Below are 14,966 nucleotides of genomic sequence, written 5' to 3'. Positions count from 1 at the left end.
ACATTTTGTTTGTGTTGATTTGGTGCTTTTTGGTCAGTTGGTGTGTTTATTTTTTTTCCTCCCCTTTTTGTCAAGGCAGCCAATTTTCTTTGAGTCTTAGCTCCATTTTCTTTGCTCCATTGCTTCTCGATCAGCTGCACAGCACTGTATGAACAGATTGTTGGATGTGTGTAGTATATTTAGTCTTTGGCACACAGAGCAAAGTATTGCTTTTCTCATTTTACTCTGTTTACTGTGCATGTCCCAATTACAGACAGGTCACAGCTGAGACTTCGCTCTCTAAAGAAACAGGATGTTTTTCAGGCATTGACCCAAAAACAAGAGACATTTATTGGCATTTATTTCTTTGACTTCATTCCAGCAGGGAACCCAGGCTTAGTATTTTGCTGTGTTTTTTTCTCATCACTTCTTACTTATCACCATCAACCCATTGTTGTCTCCAGAATCCTTCCACCTGATTTTTAACATTGTTATTCCAGGGTTCGGAGAGTCAGGGCTTTGAATGAACAGTGTTCCTGTCCCTATTAGAGCAATTCAGTGTCTCAGTGCTGTGTAGTGATCGTCTCTCTACACAGTACTTATGCTGAAGATTCAAATGATTTCATGTTACCATGGTGTGTTCCTCCAGTGCAATAATAAAAATATGGCAGGAAAACATTTTTTACTATAGTTCTAAAAACTTCAGACTTTCCTGAATAGAAATATATTTCTCTTTTGCATATATCTCAATCCCAAGTAAAGATTTCATTCTGAATGTGGTGCAAGAGCATCACAGACATTTTGATGAGTTATTTCATTACAAACGCAGTAGATTAGGCTTATGTCTGTTTTGATATGCCATGTAGCTATTTAACAACTTGAATAAAAGCATGTTGTTCACCATGTGAGGAAATCATACTTGGTTAGCAAGGTTTTAGGCATCTTTAGGCAGACTGACTGTTTTTACCACTGTGTGTGTACACTACACTAGATGATCTTTGAAAGATGTTAGCCAAGGCAAGATTAAAAAAAACCAAAAACACATTTACCCTGTCACTGGTGAAGCCACAGCCATTCATGAGCGGAAGCCAAGTTTGCAAAATTGTTCACATGCTCTGGATTCTCTCTCCCCTGTCAATCCGCATGACACTTAACAATCACGAGCGTCTGTGAGCGCATGTATGCGGAAGAGGGCAGATAGCACTGTGATACAGCACGAGCAGTAGTTGGAAAAGATGTAGTTGGCTGGCGTCACATGTCTTGAAGGGAGCACGTATTATTCCTCACATTCCCAGGTTGGTAGCTGTTGTGCGATGGGGAGACCTAGCTGTTGAGTTGTTGTTGGTAAATGATCAAATTGGGAAGAAAATGAGGGGGAAAAAATCAAAGAAAAAAGTAAACAAAAACATTTTGGTGAAATATATTCATGGTGTCTTAATGCTGAGTGTTAAGAGAGTTAAGTGTGCTATACACTGAAAAACGAAATTTTGGTCAAAACCCAGTTTATCATTTTTGGCCGTTAGAATTCACCCACTGTGACATCTGATGGGTTTTTCCAGACCTAGCCAGTTATTTTCTGAAGTGGATCATAATTTTTACATTTCCAAATGGTGGTGATTGTCTGTGGCTTAACTTTTGTTCAAAAGGCTTTTTAATGTAACTCTTTTAACCCATGGTTCTCATTTTTATTCATTTTCCTGTTTAAAATTGATCCTTCTCTGGCTGAGAGCTGCATCTTTACCATCTCGTATGACTGCGTCTACTGAGTGAGTGAGCAGCCGAGTGGTTGTCTCCTCCCTGTCCTGCCTTTTTGTTTTGTCTGTTCTGGGACAGTGTGTCTGCGCCTTAATTTCTGTGGCAGAGGTTGATTTATGGGCTCTGCACAGCACAGCAAAGTGGAGTCATCACGCTCCCTAAACACTGCACTCTCTCCATCATGTTGATCAGCCACACTTCCTGGGTGTACTCGGCTTGTCAGATTGGTGTGCGACCCAGTTTCCCACCGATGTCGGTCCTTTCAATTTCCACACCCACTCAGTTGCTGGTATTTCAGATATGCAAGCAGTTATGCAAGCAGAGCTAGGCTTTTAAAGTGAAGTCCAGAATTATTGACACCTTTCATGAGAGTGGAAGTTTGTGAGTTTTTGTATACAGTAGTCTTAACACACAATGCTTCAAATTTTCCAAACATTTAGAATATCTTCTTATCAGGTTAATAAAAATGATCCTATAATAAGTATTTTGTCTCACAAAATATGTCCAAATTATTGACAGGGTAAAATATTTTAAATAAATGCAAAGAAATTGTCATACAGTTGTACATTTCTATGTTTTCGATAGTTTTTGTGTTTTGTGATGGACAGGAAACTTTTAGGAACTTTGGTCAAAACTCAAAAATGGTGTTTTCAGATTTGTTAGTGTCGACTAGGCTGTTATTTGAAACAGGTTTTGTACTACTCAATAAATCTTATATTTGAAAGAATGTCACATTAAAATAAAACTCTGCATCATTCTAACATTTTTTAGGTGTGTCAATAATTCTGAAGGTTACTCTGAGGGTCAGGACTTTTAAGAATAATTAATGAAAAATAAACCATGTTGTTAATCACATTGCCAGTATGCCTATTTTATTTTAATTCCAAGATAAATTTAGTAATGTCTTCTCTCCTGTAGATGGAGCTGCAGGCTTAAATGTCAAATTAGTGGCCGAGACTGTCCTTCAAACCTTAAAATCTTTGCCAAATGTTTTAGATTTACGGTCAAAAAACCACTTAAACAGTGTAAACTGTTACCTCTTTGAGATAAATAGAGGACTTGTGTAGCTGTTTGAAGCTACAGTTCCTCGGATACACTCCGTAGATGTTGTAAGAGGTTAAGGATTGACCTTTGATTTCTGGAGGTTCTCCAAGGCAATATACTCCAAGAATAAACCCTAAGCAAAACCCCAGGCCAATAAACAAGCATGGATGCGAGTCGCTTTGCTGATTGGGGCAGACAGCCATACCCTGCTCTTTATCCTGCGACTTCCTGAGTAAACAGGATCCTTTTTTTCCCTCTATGATTCCTCACTTCAGACGTGCACTGACACTATCTCGTGTGCCTTCCTGCCCCTTCCACCGACCTTCACTGTCTGCCTTTGTCTGGCCTGCGTAAGAGTGATGATGCCTCTCATTGTGCTGGCAATATGACAAACAAGGAACAAGATTACCTGTGGCATCTGGGTGGTCAGGATGGATGGACCAGTAGATATGTTGCAGTGCATCACTTCTGCAATGCATTGTGGGAGTGCAGCAAGGGCATGTTTTGTAAGCTGACTGATCTCAACATGTGTACAGTTCATGTAACAGAAAATCTCTCTCTCTCTCTCTCTCTCACTTTCAGTAATGGATGGTGATGGGTGTTCTGCTACAGCAAATGGTCGAAGCTAATAAGAGCTGTTAAAAGCCACAACTCGTATCCTCTGTGGCATTATTTTATTTGTGGGGTAAAAAATAGTACCAGATCCTGAATAATGGCAGCACTGCATCAACACTGAAATGTATTACTGATATTTACCAGAGGGCATTGTGAAGCAGAGCAGTTCCTGTGCATTATGCACATTCATTTTTCTTTTTCAGTGCATGGAATAATGCAGAGTGATGCTGTACATAATTGGATGGTGTTATCTGGAGGGATTCCAGGAATTGTATATATTATAGACAGCAAAGACTTAATAAAGCTACAATCACAATGCCATTCTGAAATAAAAAAAAAATGCATCAGAAAGATCATCATGATAAATAACAAGTAAGAAAATTTTATACACTGTGTGGCCAAATTTTTGTAGACATCTGACCATCACACCCAGATGTGTTTATTGAACATCCCATTCCAGATTTAGTTCCCTATTTGCTGTTATAAAAACCTCCAATTTTCTTTCCACTAGATTTTTGAGCATGGCTGTGGGGTTTTGTCCATTCAGCTACATGAGCATTAGTGAGGTCAGGCATTGATGTCAGGTGGGGAGGCCTGGGGTGCAGTTTCCGTTCCAGGTCATCCCAAAGATGTTCAGTGGGGTTGGGGTCAGGGCTCTGTGCAGGACACTCGAGTTCTTCTGTTGCAACCTTGGCAAACCGTGTTTTCAAGGAGCTCGCTTTGTACACGGGGGCATTGTCATGCTGGAACAGGTTTGGGCCTCTGTAAAAAAGGTGTAAAAAGACATTCTGGACACGTGTGCTTCCAACTTTGTGGCAACAGTTTTGGGAAGAACCACATATGGTCAGGTGTCCCCATACTTTTGTCAATATAGTGTATATAACAGGTGACCAATAGTTAAGATCACATAAAACATGGGTATAGAGAAAAATAAAAGAATGCATAAACAATCAACCAGCAGACAAACACCTAACACGTTCCCTGTAAGTTAGGGATGTAACTGAATGTGTGTGCATTATTCAGAATGAACAGATAACAAATACAAATACGGATGCAAATAGCCGATGCTGTATTTGGTCTCTTTTTTTTTTTTTTTTTTTTTTCCTTTCCTTTTCCTTTCTTTTCCTTTTCAATTTGTCAAATTTGACCACTGGTTAACTGTATTGGTGATGCTCCAGACCAAAAGCAGGTTTTCTCATGGCCTTGTTCTTCCTTGTGTGATACATGCCCATGTGTGCAGTTGAGTGCAGTTGAGAGGCTGTTACTCTGGACTGCTCCTTTAACACTTGCGCCGCTTGGTGCCATTTCTGAGTGGCCTCGTGTGGCGTCGTACCTGTGCTCGCATTGTGCAGCACATGTGCAAGTATGGTTTCAGTTTAACGTTTCCTTTTTAAATGTGCTGTGCGCAGGCAGCATATCTCTGCTGGGGCGTCCAAAAGGACTGTAATTATTTCAAACAACATTAACTTGTAAGTTTGTTGCACATGTATTTTGTCATCGTTCATCATTATTAAAGGAAAATCTTACTGGACATTCACTTGTTATACACTGTGTTAATGAAAAATGACTTTCAAGCAGCCCTAATTTTTTTCCCCTCTAGTGTTGAAAAAAAAAAAACCTGTTTAGGCCACACCCACTTCAAATCCATATACAGATACGGACATTTGTGTCATAGTGGCATTGCCTTACTTGCCTCTGTGATTGCCTTACTTGCCCACTGTAAATATATTGGTTTGATTAGCAGTATTAGGGAAGTTATCAATAATTCTTCTTATCTTTTCCTGCCTATTGTTATGTTTTTGTTCCTGGAATGATTCACTGCTAGTAATGATCTTATTTATTCCCCAGGTCAGTATCCCACACCTAATCTAAAGAAAGGGCATTGAGCGAAAGCTTACAAAGCCACGGGGTTAAACGAAAGGAGCTTTTGTGACGTTTGCCCTCAAGGGAAGCCACGGCGTTTTCCCCTACCTGCATTTTTTCCTCTCTATCTCTGCTTTCGGGCTAACAAAAGAGATATTGGAGATCGGGGTTGCTGTCATTTGAAAGCAGTGACCTTGCCTGTGCTTCTTATTATTAACCTAACCTCTTTTCGTATTGAGTGGAAAAAGCACTTGTGTGGGTGCTCGGTTTCAGCCACCCATACCTTGAAGAATTGCCTCCATAATAATAGAACCTGTGATTGTTCACAGGCAATGGGAAGGCAATCCCCGTGATAAGAATGATGGCTTTGCCGAGGAGATGGGATATAAACATGGTGATGAGAGGGATGGATTTGAGATGGAAAAAATGGAGACTTTACATCCCATAAGCCCTTCGAGTGCCAAGGTGCTGTGGCTGAAGGGACAATGGTCAATGAGAGCTTAGCCTTGATTCCAGGCTCAGGTTCTGCAAAGACATCTGGATCAGCTGTAGGTTCATTGGGAATTTAGTGAGGTAAAATCGAGGCCGGTATGTTTAAAGCTTCCTGTGAAAAACAGACTGAAAAGATTTTTGGTTAAAAGATGGGAATATAAATGTGTTAAAAGTTCTCAGAGGAGCTTTTAGTGAGGGGTAGGAGTAAATTCAAAGAGCAAATATTTCCCATTTTGCCCTTTACAATAGTATGAACCAATAGAAATGCACAAGCAGTAGACTACATGCAATAATAATAGTAGTAGTAATAATAATCACCAAAGCGATAAGTCATGATCATATTGTGAATATATTAGTGTGACATATCAAAATAACAGATATAAAGTCTCTTCCACCAAGGATATTCAGTTACCCTTCTCTAAATTAACTTTGCTGAATATATTTGAGATTTTTAGATTGTGTAAATGACGACGTCTAATTGTTCTCTGTTCAAAGGCAAACCCCATTTGACTCAAATACAAAGCATATATCTGGGACAGCATAAACAGTGGATTTGTGTTCAGTGTGACTAGGCAGGATAGGAAACTGGTTAGGCAGAAGATAATAGTGGTTAATATGTGATAACCTTGTATTCAGCCATTTTGTGCACCACCGAAGAGCACCAGAAAAGATGGTCAAAAATGCCAGACACAGATTGCAACATAAAACAAAAACAAAAAAATCAAGAACCAACAGACAAGTGAAAATGATCTTTTATTTTGGTGTATAACAACTGATTATATTTAAAGCCATATATAAAGTTGAGTATTGCTCACTCCAGCAGATCCATTGTGCTCCTGTAAATGTAAGCGCTAAAGCCAGTGATACTGTCCGCTATTTGTTTAGCATGTGAGTGAACACAGGGTAATTAGCTAATACTTGAAGTACTTCATAACTGAAATGTACTTTTATTCATATTTACAATCCACTTGTTACATCATGATGGTTTACCCTTGAAATCAAATAGCTCAGTTAGATGATCGCAGTTCAATCAGTCATGGTGGTGTTTCTTGAGATATTTTAATTACTAATCAAATTTGTGGAAAAAAAATATATAACTTTGTGCATATTTATGAGCTCTTTATCATCAGTCAGTGGCAATAAATCTTTCTGAATGTGGAAGATTGGGAGTGCTCTTCTTTTTATGTGCTTTTGGTGCTTATGAAACACCTCTGAAGCACTTCTAAATACTCACCCATTTAAGAATATCTTTAAGGCTAAAGAATGTTTTCTTAGGCCCAAGTGTAGGAGTAAATTTTCTGATTTTGGAGTGTAACTCCAAAATACCAACACAGACCATCATATTTGTGGTCAATAGCAGTTTGACATCCAGTGCAAAGAATTCAGTGTGTTTTAGCAATGCATCATATCCAAGCCAGGTGAAACCGGTCAAACCGTCTCTAGCTTTACTCACACCTGGAAATTAATGAGAGCTTCACTTTGCAACTTAGATCTTGAACACTGGTGTTTGTTTGGCCACTCAATATCTCAATGTCTCTAATACCTACATAGTTGTCATTACTTGATGAAAGCTCTCAAATGAGTGGCAATAGTCCAGTTGCTGTGATTTACTACTAGTAAAAAATTACAAAAAAAAAACAAACAACAAAAAAAGCAAAATAGTTTCACCTTTACTATACCTTCAAATTAAAATGTTGTCTTGAAAAACCTTTGTAGACATTGTTTATTTAAATGATCTCTAAGAGACAGTGAAACAGAACAGCACAGCTTTTTGTTCCATTAAAATGCTTGAACTGGGGCCAGTTTAAGAAAGAAAAGTGCAAACAATTACATGTCGGCCCGAGCGTTTTGCCCAGTCTGCCAGGTCTTGAGCCGTGTGTGAATGCAGACCGAGTGCTGAAAGCACAGGCTGTTGTCAGTATGCAAGCCGCAGAGGAAGCTGCAAAGCTCAGCTGTGTTTCCTCCTGGCATGCAACCAATTGCTTTCAATATTTCTTTTTGAAAACGTCTTCCCAGGCAGGTAATTAAGTTTCTTCCCACCCCTCCCTATTCTACTCTTGGCACGGATCTCGGAGTGTAAATGATTCCAATTGAGCGTGGACTGGAATTTAATTGATCAAAATGTCATCCTCTCTGCCACTCATGTGGACGGAGGGTAATAAAAGAACTGAGGGGAAAAAAGTTTTACGGCTCTGGCTTGCCAGCTGAAAAGGCAGTGCCAAGCTGTTGAGGAGGGCTGGCTATGCTAAATGTGCCAATAAATATAAAGTGTGTGCCGAGCAGAGAAGGGAACTTGGGCCTTTGAATGTTATGGATTAAACACCTTGAATTTTGAATAACCACTGGTTTCACCTTCTACAGCTGGTGAAGGACGTCCGTCTAAAATGTCCTACTACTCAAGAAGCAGGAAGTGTTCCAACTTCTACATTTATTAAGCAGAGCTCACATATTAGGACTTTCCTTTGGTGTGTCAGGTGGTGCGGTGATGTGATTAGCTTTTCCTGCCTCTGACCTGACTGAGATCAATGAACGCTGTGTCCTCATCGACAGCCCAGCCCCATTAAAGAGGCATCAGTCTGCGTCCTCACAGTAGCCTGCCAAACCCTCTTATTCACTATCGAGTCTATGGATCAGGAACACGCAGAGCAGACAGACATCATTTACTGCTCAAAGATGGACCTTCTGCTTTCAGTAGACTATATTGGTCAAATTGAATCAAAGCACGACTACTCAACGTCACTTCACTGTTGAGATTTTACAGCAAATATAGCTGTGGATGTGTTAATTATCAAGTCATGACTCACTCTGTGGTGCTGTAGCACACCTCAATGCATCACATTACTTGAAGTCTACAGATTAATGCATGACCTCTGTGATGTCTGTGTGTAGGATCCGTCAAGGCTTAGTCCTCGGTCTGTCCTTTACTTCCTGCCTCCGCTTTATTTACTTGCTTTATTGATGTTTTTGTGATGAATGTTTGAAACACATGTAGCTGAAAGGCAAAAGGAAAACAGTATATTGGAAAACACTATCGCCTTTAAGCAAAAAAGTCTTCTCTCTGCAAATGAGTTTTTGCTGCGTTTTCTGTACATCAGCTCATATATTTTTTTAATACAATTGCTTCCTTCCTTCCTTTCTCTGCATTTGAAACAAACTGATGCTCGCCGAACATTTACTGTGCAAAAGCACTGTTGATATTTTTTTCAAAGCCCTGGCAGTGGCAGCCATCCAAATATCTCTTGTCTAATGTCAAGCCCGAATTAGAGAAAGCTAATTCAGGATTCTGATACCATTCTCTTTACCTCATTGAGCACTTTGTCAAAATGAGGACAGACAACCACTCTGCGTTGCTCTAATTATTGCACTTGACAGAAACATGTAGCTTTCTCCTAAAAAATGATTCTTAGAAAATACTCTACATACTTCCGTGATAAGGAATATCTAACAGGACAATATAAAATCCACATACGAACACTATGGGCTATATTTACTGAGACAAGCGCTAATTACAGCTGATTAATTTACCATTTGTGATTGAAGATGCGGCCAATTTAGTGGGTCATCTTCCACAAACACACATGCCAATAAACTCGGGTGAACCTTTTATAATTGACATATGGACAGTGCAGAATAAAACCCTTTCCACTTGTGTTCCTGTCAGTAAACAGGAGAATCTGGGCTTGAACCTGAATTTTTAATGGTGCGTTTTTAGTTTGGCTACGTTTAACTTCATTAGGCTGAAGCAGTTTCACGGGGTTCACGGCACAGTTGAATTACGTTTAGCGACGAGCCGTAAATGACAAAATGGCGACTAAACAATGAAAGAGCGCCTCCTAAACTCAGCATGTGCTAAATCTTCCATTAATTCAGCTCAGCCATTGCAGCGTGTCGCCTACAAAAGACACACTAACGCTTTCTCCTTTCATAGGGTGCCATTACTTTTGTTCTAACCGAATGGCTAGTTCTATTTGTCATAAGTTGTGGATTTGACAAATAAAACTATGTTTGGGATTGCTTTCTTTCAAGTCATTGATATGAAACAACTGAGCACTTGAATTAAATGTCTGTGCGTAACGTAAATAAATAAGCAATTTAAACTCGACTGCATAAACCCTATATAAAATCGCAGTAACTCATCTTTAATTATACGACAGGAATCCAAGACCGAACGAGATTCACATTGACGTTTACTTGTGCATAAATTTACGTAATCTCATGAGCTCTTGTAACATATAAATGTTTTTCCGAACTAACACAATTTTCATTAAAAGCACATTTCTTGTCTAAATGCTCTTTATGAATAAATTTGTTCGTATTCTGCTTTATAAACGTGGCCCATGATGCGTACTGTCGTCATTCGAAAAGCGTACATGGTGCTAAACATGCAAAAGTGAGCTGAGCAAAAATAAACAAGACGCTAGAGAAAAGGGAAAAGGTGATGGAGTTCTTCTTTTGGTTTAAGGGCCCATATTGATTTTTATTTTTCCGAAGTGCTAAATTGGCGATAACGTGAGTTAGCAGGCAATATAATCGACTTTGAAAAACATTTTTGAAAAACATTTCTCTCTTTTATCCAATGTTTCCTAAATGTGGTACTGATCAATAATTACTATTATAATATAATTAATAATAATTGCTTTGATAAATCAGAATTGGGTCTAGTTTTGCGAAGGAAACTCCTCTTGCATATGCAATGAGGCAAAATCATAAACAGTAGTGACTCTACCTATTCTGTCTGTTTAATACAGATCAGTCTGTTTTTAACTCCAAAATATGGTTTGCAGACACACACTGCATTAGTAGATATGGCTGTAATTTGTACACAGAAGAACACAGAGCCGTTGAAGCCGTTCAGTCACTTTGTGATATACACTGCAGACTTGTCGCTGGAGAAAAAGGTAATGAGAAGATATTCCTGGGATTGTGAAATCCCACAGATTGTTACTGATTATAGCTGTAATGAGAAAGCAACCAGGCTCTTGAGAGCTGGAATGTGAGTGTTTTAGGAGTAATTGTTGCGCCTACGATGCTATGCCACAGCCGTTTTTGTGATTGAGGCTCATTTTCTCAAGCTAAACTCCATTGCTGTGGCTTTCCCAGGTTTTTGTTTCCAAGGGTCAGTCAAGACGTGTGCATAGCCACACAAATGCAATAAAATGCAAAAAATTTGGCGATTTATTCTCTCTGACAGATTGCAGATTAAGTCTTAGAGTAGGACATTGAACGTGACTGTATAGTGAAGATAGATGCAGGCTGTGCATGATATGGACAAAATCCTGCACTGAGATTTTACTGGTGCATATTTCAAATGCAGTATGCCTTGCAATATATCAAAAGCCTGCTTTGGTTCACCTGTATTAATTTAACCAAAATTATTTTCTTTCTATAAAAAATGACATTATTACTTATTTGGAGCATCTGAAATTGTTTTTTATTAGAGGGCTTATTTTTTCGTGTCCTTTTGTAATGTATAAATATCACAAAAACAAATATTAGAGTAATGATTAATAAAAAAAAATAATCATGTGACACTAATAGAGGCTAGTGAATATTATGTCATTGTTTGCTGAACAGTTAATTTACCACAAAACATTTACAAACAAGGGTAAAACCCTGTCAAGCTCATTTTCCCACAGATATCAAAATATAGGCCATGTTTTAAAAAATCTGTGACAGTGAGATATAGGCGTATTGTGCGTAATTACCACCAAGAGTTGCACATATTTTGACAGGGGAGGCTGGACTGTAAAATTGTTTTGTTTGGTTTTAGAGTCGATAAGGGAGCAGCTGCCAGTCACGTTGATGGACAGCTCGGTGATGTAACTGTATATCTGAGCGAGTGTGAAATGAAGGGGAAATGACTTTGAGTGACTGGTTTTATCTTCCGCCTTATATGCGCCTCATATTTACCATAAGCCCCCATATCATCTCATATCTTTCCATCAGTCGCTTCCTCAATAGCTTTGTCTTCCAGAAATGGCCGTGTGCAAGAACGGCGCCCTGCCTCTCCCTCTCTCTGTCTCCCTCGTCTCCTTTCTGAGCTCCCCGGCCTGATTAGCTTATGAACTGTGACTGACATTTGACTATTTGCCTGCGCTGTTTTTTTTTTTTTTTTTTTGACCCATCACTGTTTTGCCTGAGTGATTTGCATTCGCAAGAAAAAGTGGGAGCGTCTCCAATCCCTCCTGATCCATTCTCATGCCCGAGAAGATCTTATCAAGATGTAAATGCTTCTGATAGCTACGGTGGATTTGATAATGGAGTGAATTAATAAACAATTTGATATGTAAAGGAGCTTTTGGTAATGGCCATTAAAAAAGTTGATGCCTACTCATGAACACATGCGTATGGTCGATCTCTCGCTCTCTCTCTTTCTCTCTCTCTCTCTCTCTCACACACACACACACACACACACACACACACACACACACTTTCAATGACATCTGCGCATTTAGAGCTCAAGCTATTTCCAGGGAGTTGGATCGGGCTGGGTTGACTGCCAATGATGAGATATTGATTAGCTGGGAAATGTCAGTGTTGAATAATAGCCTTGAGCCATGTGGGTATGAGAGCATGAGAGAGGGGCAGTGCCCGTGCTCAGCCACTGGGGGAGGCTGTTAACGTTCACGTAACCACCATCTGTCATCAGAGCCTCTGCACTGGATTGAAGGGCACTGGATTGAAGGGCGGACGCATGCCACGCTCAAGACTGCGCATCAGTGGATGTGATCTTCGATTTAGCTTTGTTTTCCTCACAGCCTCTTGTTTTAGAGTTTCATTTGCCGAGGCCTGAAAAAAAAAACAAAAAAAACAACGCTGCCATGAAGGCCGACAGCAAACACACACATTTATGTCAGACAGAGGTGTTGGTGGGAGATGAGCAAGATATGATGAGGTCGAATCTTTAGAGATTGCCCTCGTCAAATTGCCTATCACAGTGTACGGTCAGCTGTACAACCCTAGCCCATTAGACATATATATCACACATCTGCTGCATTTCTTTACACATTGCTTTGTGCGTGTTTGTGTGGAAAGAGAGATTGGGTAGCTGGGGAAAAGAGTTAGGTATAGCTGTGGGTGTATACAGGAATTAGTAAAGAACAGTCATGAAAATGCTAAACCCAGCTAAATCCAAAGGAGCATGACGGGGACTCGCCGAGTTACAGTGGAAATGAATATGTTTTATGATCAGCAGGCTTATTTATTTATTTATTTTTTATTCTCAGAAACCTGTTACTGCAAAACACCCCTCTTCCTTCTTCACCCCCGTTAAACTCCAATCCTGATAGGAAGGAATAAATAAATAAGGATCCCCATGACAACTGAGCGAGAACAATTGTCACGCTGTGCAGCGGATGACTGGCATCGCACTCCCTTCATCCCTCCTTAAGGCCCCCGACGGCAAATGCCAGAAGATATATTATTCATGTAGCCACGCTCCAAGCGCTATTGACAGGAAGCAGGAGGGAAAAAAGTTCCCCTGGTGCGCAAGCTTGGGCAAACTGCACGTTTCTCTCTTACACGCGGGTGAGAGGTGCGGCTTTTGTGACGGCATTTGTGAAGAGCTGAAAACTTTGTCTCTTGACGCTGGTAATCTGTTATCAGTGGCCATTCAAGTTTGAAGCTATGATTTAGATAATCGGTTGAGTTGGCTGCCGCCACAAACAGCACAAGTTCTCTTAGCACTGGAAGCCACCCCAGGAGAGGTGATCAGGTGCTGCCAGATTTCATTCCTTAACGCACAAGAGAGCATGCGGTGCGTCTCAGCTATTCAAATCCTCGATCCTTCCAAGACCCTCTTGTTAATTCCTGAAGGAAGATTAATCCTTCAGAAAGCAATTCGATAATAATAACAATGAATTATGTTGAAGACTCCCCTGGTAGGCAGCCATAAGTACAATTCAAACACATTTACAGTGCTGCGCAAATGATAAACATACTTGTGTTGTTTTTTTTAAAAAACATTATCTTGCTGAATGTATTCAGGTCTAGCATAATCAATTAATGCCATTTTTATATTTATTTGCATTTATCCTTCCATAATTTTTGGCAGAAGTTCTTGCCCCCGGGTCATGCCAGGGTCAGCTTTGTGTTTGACAGAAAGCAGCTGATGTTCATGCTTTCCATCGGCTCTCCTTCTGACACGCTGATGCATACCTAAACCAAAAATCTTCAGTTTAGACACTTCTCTCAATAAGAGTTTCTCTGTCTGCTGAGAGAATCTACCAGATGCTGAGCAAACATTTGCCTGGATTTTGTTCTGTTCCTTAAAGAAATGTCCCTTTAGCTATTATTAATCAGACAGAGAAAGTTTTTGGTACTTCCACTATATTTTATGTTTTCTACTTTGCAAGATTCTTGGGGAAAAAAATCGAGAAAATACAGCCACATACAGCTGGGTCAGATAAACAGATTAGAACAAATACCTTTGACGGCTGGGTTGACAAGACATTAATAGCTTAATGATGAATTAATAACGTTGTTTCTGGTGTATTGAGATTTTGTTCAGTAGTGTGTGTGTATATATATATATATATAATTGGTTTATGAATATTTGAATGGTATGGCTTGCTGTGTATAGCCAGGTTGCCAGAGGTGCCCTAGGTCATGATATAGTGCAGCAGGTAAACTCCATTTTACACAAATTAATGGCTGGAATGTCCACAGCAGTTTAAATGATCAGCAGTTTATTCCTGAGCAGGGTCTTTGTGGCAGCACACTAGTCAGTGTACCATTCATTCTGTTTAAACACTTAAACCTTCTCATCACCTCACCATGTTTTGCATGATGGGTGGAATAGTTTGAAATATTGACAGTATAATAACTGTATGCACCTATTATCATGCTATCTGTTTACTACTGTATCATCAATGTATTTGGTAGAATGGAAACTGTGTGCTAACTATGTTTCTGTATTATGGAATTGTTTGGGGGGAAAAACATTCAAAGGTGGATACGTGGGAAAAAAACCGATTCGAGGGCAAAAATCTAGCCACTTTTTTTTTTTTTTTTTTTTGTATGAGCCAACCTGCTAATGTAATATAGTGAATTAATCCAGCTTAGCATATTAAGATATTAAGACGACTCGCAAGATTACAAACTTAAATTTACTCATATTCACTCTCATTGTTTCACTGGTTAATTGTACATGCATATAAAATGCAATTATCAGGAGTTATGGCACAATTATGAGAAATAGGAGATCTTTTTAACTGAAA

The 14,966-nt window shown here is 39.5% G+C and overlaps 1 protein-coding gene across 5 annotated transcripts in view; it reads left to right on the top strand.

Annotated features, from left to right (window-relative positions):
* The window catches only part of akap1a (A kinase (PRKA) anchor protein 1a), a 61,306-nt gene that overhangs the window by 9,946 nt on the left and 36,394 nt on the right, over positions 1-14,966 (top strand). The window lies entirely within an intron of this gene.

This window comes from Pangasianodon hypophthalmus, chromosome 17 (assembly GCF_027358585.1).
Source record: "Pangasianodon hypophthalmus isolate fPanHyp1 chromosome 17, fPanHyp1.pri, whole genome shotgun sequence".
In the NCBI taxonomy this organism is placed as follows: Eukaryota; Metazoa; Chordata; class Actinopteri; order Siluriformes; family Pangasiidae; genus Pangasianodon; species Pangasianodon hypophthalmus.
The sequence above is the reverse complement of the archived record's forward strand: the minus strand, read 5'-3'. Positions and strand labels throughout refer to the sequence as shown.